Below are 14,967 nucleotides of genomic sequence, written 5' to 3' on the forward strand. Positions count from 1 at the left end.
GGTCTGCTACCAATCAAAAAACAATGACCCTAAGAATTGGAAAAAAAAGTCTCAATTTTAGCTGCCTGAAAAAGACACAACTCAGTTATATAAAGGTTCAAGTTAAAGTATGGGAAGATATATACCACAAAACTTTACACAAAAGAAAGCTTGATAGACTTTAACACTAAAAACATTCATAGAGATAAAAAATAACACAAAAGGTTATTCTTTTTTAAAAGATTTTTTCTTTATTTGAAAGAGAGAGATATAGAGAGAGAGCATGGAGGGGAGGGCAGAAGAAGAGGGAGAAGCAGACTCCCTGCTAAGCATGGAACCTGACATGGGACTCAGTTCCAGGACCATGGGATCATGACCCAAGCCAAAGGTAGATGCTTAACTGACTGAACAACCTAGATACCTACAAAGGGTTATTCTTAAAAGGAAATTACAATAGTACAAATGCATTGGTTAGAGTACTCCAGAGAAGAAGAACCAATAGGATATCAGTGCTTGAGAGATGATAGAGATGATATAGGTGATAGATGATAGATAGATGATGATTGATAGGTAGATGATAGATGATAACAGTTAGATAAATAGATAAATGAGAAGATTTGTTATAGAAATTGGTTCATATGTTTATGGGGGCCAAGAGGTCCCATGATCTGCCATATGGATGCTAGAGAACCAGGAAAGCTGGTTGTATAACTTACTATGGCTCTAAAACTCTGAGACATGGAAAACCAATGGTGTAAGTTAAGGTCTGAGTTCAAAACCTGAGAACCAGAAGTGCCAATGGGTGTCCAAGGGCAGAAGAAGGTGGATGTCTTATCTCAAGCAGAGAGCAGCTTCACCTTTATTCCAACTTTTTTTTTTCTTTCTCTCTCTCTCTCTCTTTCTTTTTTCTTTTTTTTTTTTTCCCTATTCAGGTCCTCAACAGGTGGTAATGCCTATTTCCATTGGTTTTCCTTCCATTTCTATTTTTTGGAATTGTTTGAGAAGAATTGGTATTGATTCTTCCTTAAATATTTGGTAGGAATCCTCTGAGGAGCTGCCTGGCCTTGGAATTTTGTTTGTTGGGAGATTTTGAATATTAATTCAATTTCATTGCTGGTTATCCATCTGTTCAGGTTTTCTTTTTTCTTGTTTGAGTTTTGATAGTTTGTATGTTTCTAGGAATTTATCCATTTCTTCCAAATCATCCAATTTTTTGGCATAAAATTTCTCATAATATTCTTATAATTGTTTACATTTCTGTGGTATTGGTTACTTTTCTCCTTTGTGACTTTATTTATTTAGGTCCCCTCTTTCTCTCTCTCTCTCTTTTGTTAAGTCTGGCTAGGGGTTTGTTAGTTTTATTAATTTTTTCAAAGAACCAGCTCCCAGTTTCACTGATCTCTTCTACTGGGTGTTTTGTTTTGTTTCTATGTCATTTATGCCTGCTCTGATCCTTATTCTTCTACTGGCTGTAGGCCTCATTTGTTGTTGTTCTAGGTCATCTAGGTGTAAAGTTTTGTTGCTTACTTGAAATTTTTCTTGCATCTTGATGTCGGCCTGTATTGCTATATACTGCCCTATGATGACTGCTTTTCCTGTATCCCAGAGGTTGTGGATCATCATGCTTTCATTATCATTTACCTCCATTTTTAAAAATGTATTCTTTAGTAGAATGTTCTTTAACCTCCATGTATTTGGGGTATTTCTAAATTTTTCTTGTGGTTGACTTGAAGTTGTATAGTGTTGTTGGAAAATATGTATGGCATTATCTCAATCCTTTTATATTTATTGAGGACTGATTTGTGACCTAGTATGTAAGATCTGTATTGTGAAAACTATAAAACATTGATGAAAGAAATTGAAGATGACACTAAGAAATTAAAAACTATTCTCTGCTCATGGATTGAAAAAACAAATATTGTTAAAATGTGTATATTACCCTAAGTAATCTATGCATTTAATGCCATCCGTATAAAAAATACCAACAGCATTTTTCACAGAGCTAGATCAGACAATCTTTTTAAAAAAATATTATATTTCTGTATTTGAGAGAGAGAACATAAGAGAGCAGAGAACACAAGTGAACAGAACAGTAGGCAGTGGGAGAAAGAGAGGTAGACTACCCACTTAGTAGGGGAACCTGATACAGGGCTCAATCCCAAGACCCTGAGATCATGACCTGAGTCTAAGGAAGCTGCTTAACCAGTTGAACCACCAGGCACACCTAGGTCAGACAATCTTAAAATTTGTGTGTAATTACAATAGATGCTGAATAGCCAAAGCAACATTGAAAATAAAAGCAATGCTGGAGCCATCACAATTCCAGATTTTAAGTAATATTACAAAGTTATAGTGATCCAAACTGTATGGTGCTGGCATAAAAATGAACATATAAATCAATGGAACAGAAGAGAAAATCCAGAAATGAACCCACAACTATATACTATATATTTCACAATGAAGGAAGGAATATCCAGTGAGACAAAGAAAGTCTCTTCAACAGATTGTGTTAGGAAAATTGGAAAGTGACATGCAAAAGAATGAAACTGGACCACTTTCTTACACCATTTACAAAAGTAAATTCAAAATGGGTGAACAACCTGTGATACATGAAACCATTAAATCTTAGAGGAGAACACAGGCAACAAGTTCTTTAACATACACTGTAACAACTTCTATGTATGTCCTGAAACAAGGGAAACAAGAAAAATAAACTATTGAAACTTCACCAAAATAAAAAGCTGCTATACAGTGAAGGAAATGATCAACAACACTATAAGTTAACCTACATAACTGAAGAAAATATTTGTAAATGATTTATCTTATAAAGGGTTACATCTAAAAAATACAAAGAACTTATCAAACTCAACACCCAAAATGAATAATACAATGAAAAAATGGGCAAAGACATGAATATTTTTCCCAAGAAGATATACAGATGTCCAACAGACACATGAAGAGATGTTCAACATCACTGATCATCAGGGAAATACAAATCAAAATTACAATGGAAAATCAACTTACACTTGTCAGACTGACTAACATTAATGACACAAGAATGGACAGAGATGTTCATGAGGTTGCAGAGAAAGGGGGACCTTCTTACAATTGTTGTTGTTACAATTGTTGGTGGGAATGCCACTCTGGAAAACAGTATGGAGTTTCCTCAAAAAGTTAAAAATAGAGCTACCCTATAATCCAACAATTGCATTACTAGGTATTTACTAAAAGGATACAAAAATACTGATTCAAAGGGATATATACATCCCAATGTTTACAGTGGCATTATCAACAATAACCAATATATGGAAAGAGCCCAAATGTCCATCAAGTGATAAATGAATAAAGTGTTGTATATATATAAAACGATGGAATATTCTTCAGCCATAAAACAATGCAATCTTTCTATTTGCAATGATGTGGATGGAGGTAGTATCATGTTAAGCAAAAAAGTCAGAGAAAAACAAATATCATATAATTTCCCTTATATGTACAGTTTAAGAAAGAAAACATATGAGCACAGAGGAAACAAGAAAGAGAGGGGACATTTCAGTGGCTCAGTCAATTAAGCATCCAAATTTTGATTTCAGCTCAGGTCATGATCTCTGCGTGGTGAAGTTGAGCCTCATGTCAGACTTCATGCTGAGCATAGTGCCTGCTTAAGATTCTCTCCTTCTCCCTCTGTCCCTCTCCTCTCACTTGAGTGGTCTTTCTAATTGCAAATAAATAAATATCTTTAAGAAAGGCCAATACAGACTCTTAACTATAGAGAACAAACTGATGGTAAATAGAGGAGAGGTGGGTGGGGGAATGAATTAAATGGGTGATGGGTATTAAGGGGTATACTTGTGAGGGCAACTGGGTGTTCCATGTTAAGTGAAGAATCACTAAATTCTACACCTGAAACTAATACTAACAGTGTATGTCAGCCAACTGGAATTTAAATTAAAACTTACAAACATTATTGAGTAAAGCTTATTGACTCACAAACATTAAAACATTTTCTTATTTTTTTTTAAAGACTTTTATTTATTTTTGTGAGAGAGAGTGAGCATGAATGGGGGATAGGAGCAGAGGGAAAAGCAGACTCCTCACTGAGCATGGAGACCTACATGGGACTTGATCTCAGGACCCTGGGATCATGACCTTAGCCAAAGGCAGATGCTTAACTGACTAAGCTACCCAGTCATCTTAAAATTTTTTTTAGTGTCACTCCTGTGTATCTCTAAACTAAACTAAACTAAACTAAACTAAACTAAAGCCATTACTCTCAGGAGAAGAATACATAACTGGCCTAACATAGAAAAGAAGGATGAGACTAGACAAAATGCCAAGACAGAGGAATTCTTTCAAAATGAAAGAATAAGATATGTTTATGGCCAGATATCTAGGCACAACAGATAAGAGTAACATGCCTGACAGAGAATGTAAAGCAACAATCATAAAGATATCCACTGGGCTTGAGAAAAGAATGGAAGACACCAGGGAGAATCTTACCACATAATTTTAAAAAAGTCAGAAATGAAGAATGCAATAATTGAGATTTAAAACAGGCTTGATGCAATGAACAATTGTCTGGAAAAAGCAGAGGAATGAATTAGTTAGTGATATAGAAGAGAAAATAATGGAAAATAAGGAAGCTGAACGAAAGGAAGAAAGAAGAAATGTAGAACACAAGACTAGACTTAGGGGAACTCTGTGACTCCATCAAACATAATAATACTCACATTATAAAAGTCCCAGAAGAAGAGGAGAGAAAAGGAGGCAGAAAATTTGAAGAAATAAGTGCTAAAAAAAAAAAAAAAGTTCCCTAATCCGGGGAAGGAAATAGACATCCAGACCCAAGAGGCACAAAGAACTATCAAAATCAACAAAAGCAGGCCAATATCAACACATACTGTAATTGCATTTGCAAAATACAATTATAAAGAAAAAAATCATGAAAGTGCAAAAGAAGTCCTTAACTTACAAGGGAAAACTCATAAGGCTAACTGTGGACAGTTGGTTCAAGCCCAGTTATCATGTAAGATGATATATTGAAAGTGCTGAATGGAAAAAATGTGCATCCATGGATACTCTATTTAGCATGGTTATCATTCAGAATAGAAAAAGAGATAGAGTTTCCCACACAAACAAAAATTAGAGGGGTTCCTGAACACTAAACCAGCCACACAAGGGTCTAATTCCATTCATTTGTATATGGATATTGTTTTCCCAGCACCATTTGTCTTTTCTCCATTGAATAGTCTTTCCACCTTTCTCAATAATAATTTGACCATATATGTGAGGGTTTATATGTGAGGGTTTATATCTGGGCTCTATATCCATCCATTGGTATACATGTCTGTCAATACCATTTTCTTCTGTAGATTTTTAGTTAGTTTTGAAATCAAGAAGTGTGGGTACTCAAATTTTTCTCATCTTTATAAAGGTTGTTTTGACTATTTGAATTTTAGGATATATTTTCCCATTTTTCAAAAAATGCTGATTTTGATGGAAGTTGATTGAATCTGTAGACTTCTGTGGGTAATATTTGCATCTATTAAGTTGACTAATCCACGAACATGGGAGTCTATATTTTCTTTAAACTTCTTTAAACAAAGTTTTCTTGTTTTAATTATAGTTCTTTCATCTTCTTTGTTGTTTATTCATGAGTATTTCATTCTTTTTGATGTTATTGTAAATGGAATTGTTTTCTTTTTTGGACTTGTCATTGTTAAGTGTGTGGAAATGTAATTGATATTTTGGTATTGATTTTGTATCCTGATGTTTTGCTGAATTTATTAGGTCTAGCAATTTGGGGGGACATCTTTAGGATTTTGTATGTATAAGATGGTATCATCTGTGAATAGAGATAATTTTTCTTTGCAATTTGGATCTCTAGTTTAATTTTCTTGCCTAATTGCTTTGGCTAGAATTTCTAGAATTTTGTTGAAAAGAAGTGGCAAAAATGGGCATCCTTGTCTTTTTCCTGATTTTAGGGGAAATGTTTTCAATCTCTTACCATTGAGCATAATGTTAGCTATAGGTTTTTATATACATCCTTTATTATTTTGAGGTAGTATCATTCTGTTCTTACCTTGTTGTTTTTGTCATGAATGGGTGTGCTTTTAGTCAAATGCTTTTTCCACATCATTGATGTGAACATGTGGTTCTTTTTTTTTTTTTTTTTATTCTATTAGTGTGGTGTGCTGCATTGATTCTGTTTCTGATTAATAAAAAAAAATATACAAACTATTTTATATTACTGAATTTTATAACTATATTTGCTACAAACTGTATATAAAACAAACCAATGAGATACTTTCGTTATCCTTCCTTTATTGCTTGAGAATAAAAATGTATAATTTGCCTTCCACATCCTGGATATCATGTAATATTTTCTTCATGTACCATTACTCAAAGCCCCAATCTGTTTCAACAACAAAATATATCTGCACCTTATTGGTTATAACAGAAATATAAAAAAATAAATTCTTTGCCTTATAGCTAAGTAATCCATAAAATACTTTTTAAAGTCTCACAGTACTTATATGCTAGGTTCTATTTTATCCATTTTACAATTAAGGGAACTAAAGATGTTAAGTTTATTTTGACACATAGCTAGTAAGTGATGGATATCTGGAAGCATCAGTTCCTTTAACTCATTTCAGCTTTTTCACCAGTATTATATACACATATATATTTCAGTGCCCAGATATCTTTTGCTAACCTTTCTAATTAATATTAAAAACTTATATGTAAAATCTCTCAAGCTTTCAACTAAACATATAACCTGCAAAAAAAAAATCTGGTTTATATTTTGCCTTCCATTGATTGATTTTTTAAAAGATTAAAAAAATATATTTTTAAGTAATTACTACACCCAAGGTGGGGCTCAAACTTGCAACCTCATGAGAGTTTCATGCTCTTCTGACTGAGCCAATCAGGTGCCCCTATATTTTACCTTTTAAAACTTATCTACTTCAAATTTATTTCAAACAATGTTACAGAATAGTCAGTAATTACTCAAGTATTCTGTATTTTCAAATTTGCCTACTTGCTAGGATTTTTTACCCCCAAATCAATATTCATAGATCTCACTTGATCATTTGAATTAATGCCCAAAATGAAAAAAAATTCAGTGACTCTAAGGTTCACATTCTCTGCTGAGGTTCAACAAATGATACTCTGCCTTGTTATTTCAGTTCTTATACAGAGAGTATAAAAAAAGTATGGAGCAATGCACTGTATTGCAAGATCACATCGAGGGGCCATTGGAGAGTGTTTGAATCTCAACTCTAGCATCTATTAGTGGGGTGGCCCCATGCAAATCACTTTGCACTTCTGAACCTCCTTTGCTTCTTTGTAAATTAGAGAAAATAAAATCTCCAAAGGATGGGTTGCTTTTAGAATTTCAGATTATATATATGATTATATACATGAGATATATACCTATGATTCAGCAATGATTGATTCAGCAGGAGCTAATTCAGTGTGGTGGGTGTTTATAAAACATAGCTACCACAATCATCAAATGTATTAGTATGATCGCACTTGTATAAGAATATTTAAAATCAGGGGCGCCTGGGTGGCTCAGTGGTTTAAATCCTCTGCCTTCGGCTCAGGTCATGATCTCAGGGTCCTGGGATAGAGCCCCGAATTGGGCTCTCTGCTTAGCAGGGAGCCTGCTTCCCTTCCTCTCTGCCTGCCTCTCTGCCTACTTGTGATCCCTGTTGGTCAAATAAATAAATAAAAATCTTTAAAAAATATTTAAATTCATAATTTAATAGATAAAATACTGGTAAGTTGTATAGCCCTTTTGTGAGATAGAATTATACTTATATATTACTTGAGGAATAGTTTTTAAAAGTTAAATATCAAAATATAAATGCTCTCATTCAAATATCAAAGCTCTTTAACATAGTAAATATGAATACAATTTTATGAATGATTATGTATGAATTGATTTGTCCCATATAGTCCAAATAATAAAAAGTACAGAAAATACAAATAATGATTTCTTATTGCATGCATTTTTTAAAAAGATTTTATTTATTTGACAGAACACAAGTAAGCAGAAAAAGTACAGAAAATACAAATAATGATTTCTTATGGCATACTTTTTTTTTAAAAGACTTTATTTATTTGACAGAGAGAGAGATCACAAGTAGGCCGAGAGGCAGGCAGAGAGAGAGAGGGAAGCAGGCTCGCCGTTGAGCAGAGAGCCAGATGCAGGATTCTATCTCAGGACCCTGAGATCATGATCTGAGCTGAAGGCAGAGGCTTTAACCCACTGAGCCGCCCAGGTGCCCCATTATTGCATGCATTTAAGAAACTTTGCCATCATTGCTGTTTGTCTCAATCTTCTGTGGCACTGTAATTTGTAGAAGTTGTGTTTCAGGATGTACAGTAAGGAAAACATGTGTGAGTGTAAGGGTCTACTTAGACAGAGGAAGCCATTTTGTTGTTTATGCAGTAAACTTAGATTGACCCTGCCCCTCCCAGAGGAACTTACTTAAAAACAAGTCTGGAAAACCAGTCCCAGGTAGCAAAGACCAGATACAAGGGTGGAGACATCCAATCAGTGGGGCACGCATATATCTACTAGGGTAAATTGAAATTCAATTGGCCACCCGTGTGTGACCTAGCATGACTGTGCAGTTTTCTCTATGTGTTGCAATCTCATTGGCCACCTGTGTGTGGCCAGGCTCAACCACATGGCCTTTGCTCTGTAAAAGTTAGTCTGTGAAGCTGGGAGGGGTTGCCGCTTTCTAAGAGACAGCCCCAGCCTGTCAGTTTGATTCTCAGTGCTTGGCACGAAATAAAGATTTGCTTGACCTTCGCTTTGTATCAGTCTCGCTCCTTTGATTATGGACCTAACAGTGAGCATTCCCCAGATGCTTGGAAGCATCCTTATTCCTCAAGTGTCCTGTCATATCCCATCACTTTTTGAACTTCCAAGCCCCATCTCTCTCTCTCTCTCTCTCTCTCTCTCTCACACACACACACACACACACACACACACACACACACAGGCACTCACTCACCCGCCACAAAATCAGACCTTGTACATGACAGGAAGAGGCTACCTCTACCACCCATACACTTTGGGGCAGGACCCTGCCACCATCCAGAGACTTTGGGACTTGACCTCAGCCACAGCAGGTGAAAAAGTGCTACTTTTAAGGCCCCACTTCCCAGAAGATGCGCACCCTCTCCTCCCAAGTTCAGGGTCAGGCAAGTGAGGAGCAACTGTCCCAGTCCTGCTCCAAGCCTTCCAAGAAGAAAGCCCAGGAGGATGCTGACTCTAAGCTGGCTGTGACAAGACACCGGGCTCTCCCCAGCTGGACCCGGGGTTCTGGAGCAATGTTCCGGGGCCCGCCATGCCCAGAGGCTCTGTGGATGTGGCCCTCTATGGAGAAGTGTCCTTTCCCTTAAGATGGCCCACGAAGGTCAGCCTGCCCAGGCATGAGAGGATAGAGGCTCAGCAGGAGAGACAGCATTGCGCAGCCTGCTGGTCTTAGCACGGTGGCGGCTGTTGGCTGCTTAAGGGAGGCGGCTCCCGTGGGACCCTGCAAACTCCAGTGGGTGGGGCAGAGGAGTGCACGGTCTGTGGGGAGGTGGAGGAGCAGGGGAGGAGGGGGCCGGTGGGGAGGGGGCACAGCTGCTCCGCCCATCCCGCCCCTCTGTCGAGTCGCTTGCACAGTCGCAGTCCGGGGAGCCCACCCACCGCCCCTTGCACACAGGAAGGCATATGCCAGCTTGTCCTCTGCCCTCGTGGGCTTGGGCTTTATTTTTCAAACTGCGGACATCGGAAATGTGTTCAGGGATGGCATAAGGGTCATAAAATGCGTTTTCTCCTTTAGTAATGGGCCATTTGCTGGTGAAATGTTTGGCAATTTTAATAGTCCACATTGTAGTTTTCTGGCACAATGACTGAATTACTGTGGTGAAGGAAAACAGAAAATGGAAATTCACAATATGTTTGGCAGCAAACAGTTGCCTGTTTTAACCATATATACTACTGAATTTATAATTTTAAATCTCAGGTGAAAACACACATAAAAAGAACACTAAAAATTCAAAAATCAATTCTATTATAGATAAATTTGATTCTTACAAAACTAGAGTCCAAATAAAACACGAAACAAATTAAAATATGTGTATATTATTCTAGTATTGATTTATAATTTAAGCATGAAGCGAAGAAATTTTGGCTATGAAATGACTGAAAAATAAATTATGTTCATTCAATTCTGTACACATATTTCTTAGAAAAAAATCTATGTTTAGGAGACTAAGTGGTCCTTTGCCATTTTTTAATCAGGTGCTTGTTTTTGTTGTTGAATCTGAGGAGTTCTCTATATAGTCTAGATTTTTTTTTTAAAGATTTGATTAATTTGACAGAGATCATAAGTAGGCAGAGAAGCAGGCAGAGAGAGAGGGGAAAGCAGGCTCCCTGTCAATCAAAGAACCCGATGCAGGCCTCAATCCCAGAACTCTGGGATCATGACCTGAGCTGAAGTCAAAGGTTTTAACCCACTGAGCCACCTAGGTGCACCTATAATCTAGATATTAATCCATTATCAGATATATGCTTTCCAAATATTTTTTCCCATTTTGGGGGGTTGCTTTTTACTTGTTGTTATTCTGGGTCTATATCCAAAATAACTGAAATCAGGGTCCAGAAGAGAGATTAATATGCTAATGTTCATTGCGGTATTACTACAGTGACTAACAAATGGAAGCAACCCAAGTGTCAATGATAGATGAACAGATAAGCAAAATGTGGTATGTACATACAATGGAAAAGTTCAGTTTTTTTTTTTAAAGGAAGTAAATTCTGCAATATGCTACAACATGGGTGAACCTTGAAGACATTATGCTAAATAAAATAGGCCAGTGATAAAAGACAAATACTGTATGACTCCACTTACATGAGGTACCTGGAGTAGCCAAATTCCTAGAGACAGAGAGCAGAATTGTTGTTGCCAGGATTTGGAAGAGGGAGAAATGGGGACTTACTTAATGGATATAGAATTCTAGTTTTGCAAAATGAAGAATTCAGGTGATGCTTGGTGGGGATGTTTGCACACAATGTGAAGACACTCTATAGCAATGAACTATACAAATAAACATGGTTAAGATGGTAACTTTTTATGTTAGATGTAGTTTATTACAATAAAAAGTTAATTTAAAAAAAATCTGAAGTTAGGCAAGTAACCAACCTGTATACTAAACCATGAAATGATAGTTCTTTCCAAGTTAACTTTATTGCCTTTCAATGTGTGAACTGCATATAGATTCGGAAAAAATTTTCACTTATTTAAAACAGAATTACCTAATTTCAATTTCATAAGGACTATTTTTCAAGTTATTCTTAAATTATCCTTCCATGAAAAGTTGTGCTTATATATCTTAAAATAAATACCTATAGAGAGATTCAAATATTGATTGCTCCTCCTGTTTGTAAATAGAAACACAAAAACGGGTTTTTAAAGAAAATTTAATTTTCATACTTCTTCCTAAATATTTGTTTCAGTAGCAAATAATATAATATTTAATCCTAAGATATCTATGTCTGCTTATTTTGCTTAAGTATTTACTTCTTGGTCACCTGTGTTACTCAGTTAAGCATCTGACTCTTGATGTCAGTTCAATTCATGATCTCAGAGTCATGAGATGGAGCCATGTCAGTTCCATGCGGAGGCTGGAGCCTGCTTAAGATTCTCTCTTTCCTCTCTCTGCCTCTCCTTGCCACTAGTACTCTCTCTCTCAAAAAAAAAAAAGAAAAATTATCTATATACCAAACAGGTCAGAGACTGAAGGAAAGCAGATTTGCATAAGAGACGTCATAAAGAGATGCATAAGAGATGTTATAAATTCATTGTTAGCATGATATACAAAATTCTTTGGAAATATAGTTAATTTGTTTTCTCTACATATATCAAATGTAGTTACAGAAAGGATGTAACAGGGGCACCTGGGTGGCTCAGTGGGTTAAAGCCTCTGCCTTCAGCTCAGGTCATGATCCCAGGGTCCTGGAATCAAGTCCCGCATCGGGCTCTCTGCTCGGCGGGGAGCCTGCTTCCTCCTCTCTCTCTGCCTGCCTCTCTGCCTCCTTGTGATTTCTGTCTGTCAAATAAATAAATAAATCTTAAAAAAAAAAGAAAGGATGTAACATCTGAGTTTTGAACCATAATTGGATCAATAAATGACTTATATAAAGTCAGTAATTTTCTCCTAAGAGTAATACTAAATCACCCAAAATCTGTAAGTGTGAATGAATGGTATTTCATCTCAAAAAATAAAACAAACAAACAAACAAATAAACAAGCAAACCTTATCATTGTCCTAGGGATGGTAAGCTAGGAATAATGAGGACTGAAAATAGTAAAACTAATTAGGAGAATTTTGCATAGTTTAGGCCAGAAAAGTCAATATCCTCATGGCTAAACCATGAGTGTGTGGGGGGGATAGAAATATGAGAGGCATTTTGGAAAAGTAATTAAAAATAGTATCTCTATCAACCCACCCGAAATCCTCTTCACAAAGGTAGAAAGGAACAAAGCAGTTTTATTATTGAATAAGTGCTAAACTGAACAGGTGTATTAAGGAGATTGCAAGGAGAGGAAGAAATCTTACCCTTTTTTTTTTTTAAATTTTTTATTTTTTATAAACATATATTTTTATCCCCAGGGGTACAGGTCTGTGAATCACCAGGTTTACACACTTCACAGCACTCACCAAAGCACATACCCTCCCCAATGTCCATAATCCCAGCCCCTTCTCCCAAACCCCCTCCCCCCAGCAACCCTAAGTTTGTTTTGTGAGATTAAGAGTCACTTATGGTTTGTCTCCCTCCCAATCCCATCTTGTTTCATTTATTCTTCTTCTACCCACTTAAGCCTCCATGTTGCATCACCACTTCCTCATATCAGGGAGATCATATGATAGTTGTCTTTCTCTGCTTGACTTATTTCGCTAAGCATGATACGCTCTAGTTCCATCCATGTTTGTTGCAAATGGCAAGATTTCATTTCTTTTGATGGCTGCATAATATTCCATTGTGTATATACACCACATCTTCTTGATCCATTCATCTGTTGATGGACATCTAGGTTCTTTCCATAGTTTGGCTATTGTGGACATTGCTGCTATAAACATTCGGGTGCACGTGCCCCTTTGGATCACTACATTTGTATCTTTAGGGTAAATACCCATTAGTGCAATTGCTGGGTCATAGGGCAGTTCTATTTTCAACATTTTGAGGAACCTCCATGCTGTTTTCCAGAGTGGCTGCACCAGCTTGCATTCCCACCAACAGTGTAGGAGGGTTCCCCTTTCTCCGCATCCTCGCCAGCATCTGTCATTTCCTGACTTGTTGATTTTAGCCATTCTGACTGGTGTGAGGTGATATCTCATTGTGGTTTTGATTTGTATTTCCCTGATGCCGAGTGATATGGAGCACTTTTTCATGTGTCTGTTGGCCATCTGGATGTCTTCTTTGCAGAAATGTCTGTTCATGTCCTCTGCCCATTTCTTGATTGGATTATTTGTTCTTTGGGTGTTGAGTTTGCTAAGTTCTTTATAGATTCTGGACACTAGTCCTTTATCTGATATGTCGTTTGCAAATATCTTCTCCCATTCTGTCAGTTGTCTTTTGATTTTGTGAACTGTTTCCTTTGCTGTGCAAAAGCTTTTGATCTTGATGAAATCCCAGTAGTTCATTTTTTCCCTTGCTTCCCTTGCCTTTTGCGTTGTTCCTAGGAAGATGTTGCTGCGGCAGAGGTCAAAGAGGTTGCTGCCCTTGTTCTCCTCCAGGATTTTGATGGATTCCTTTCGTACATTGAGGTCCTTCATCCATTTTGAGTCTATTTTTGTGTGTGGTGTAAGGTAATGGTCCAATTTCATTTTTCTGCATGTGGCTGTCCAATTTTCCCAGCACCATTTATTGAAAAGGCTGTCTTTTTTCCATTGGACATTCTTTCCTGCTTTGTCGAAGATTAGTTGACCATAGATTTGAGGGTCTATTTCTGGGCTCTCTATTCTGTTCCATTGATCTATGTGTCTGTTTTTGTGCCAGTACCATGCTCAGGTACACAACCTAACCCTACACCTAAAGGAGCTGGAGAAAGAACAAGAAAGAAACCCTAAGCCCAGCAGGAGAAGAGAAATCATAAAGATCAGAGCAGAAATCAATGAAATAGAAACCAAAAAAACAATAGAACAAATCAACAAAACTAGGAGCTGGTTCTTTGAAAGAATTAATAAAATTGATAAACCCCTGGCCCGACTTATCAAAAAGAAAAGAGAAAGGACCCAAATAAATAAAATCATGAATGAAAGAGGAGAGATCACAACTAACACCAAAGAAATACAAACTATTATAAGAACATACTATGAGCAACTCTACGGCAATAAATTTGATAATCTGGAAGAAATGGATGCATTCCTAGAAACATATAAACTACCACAACTGAACCAGGAAGAAATAGAAAGCCTGAACAGACCCATAACCAGTAAGGAGATTGAAACAGTCATTAAAAATCTCCAAACAAACAAAAGCCCAGGGCCAGAGGGCTTCCCGGGGGAATTCTACCAAACATTTAAAGAAGAACTAATTCCTATTCTCCTGAAACTGTTCCAAAAAATAGAAATGGAAGGAAAACTTCCAAACTCATTTTATGAGGCCAGCATCACCTTGATCCCAAAACCAGACAAGGATCCCACCAAAAAAGAGAGCTATATCCTTGATGAACACAGATGCGAAAATACTCAACAAAATACTAGCCAATAGGATTCAACAGTACATTAAAAAGATTATTCACCACGACCAAGTGGGATTTATTCCAGGGCTGCAAGGTTGGTTCAACATCCGCAAATCAGTCAATGTGATACAACACATCAATAAAAGTAAGAACAAGAACCATATGATACTCTCAATAGATGCTGAAAAAGCATTTGACAAAGTACAACATCCCTTCCTGATCAAAACTCTTCAAA

Source organism: Mustela nigripes, chromosome 18 (genome assembly GCF_022355385.1).
Source record: "Mustela nigripes isolate SB6536 chromosome 18, MUSNIG.SB6536, whole genome shotgun sequence".
Lineage (NCBI taxonomy): Eukaryota > Metazoa > Chordata > Mammalia > Carnivora > Mustelidae > Mustela > Mustela nigripes.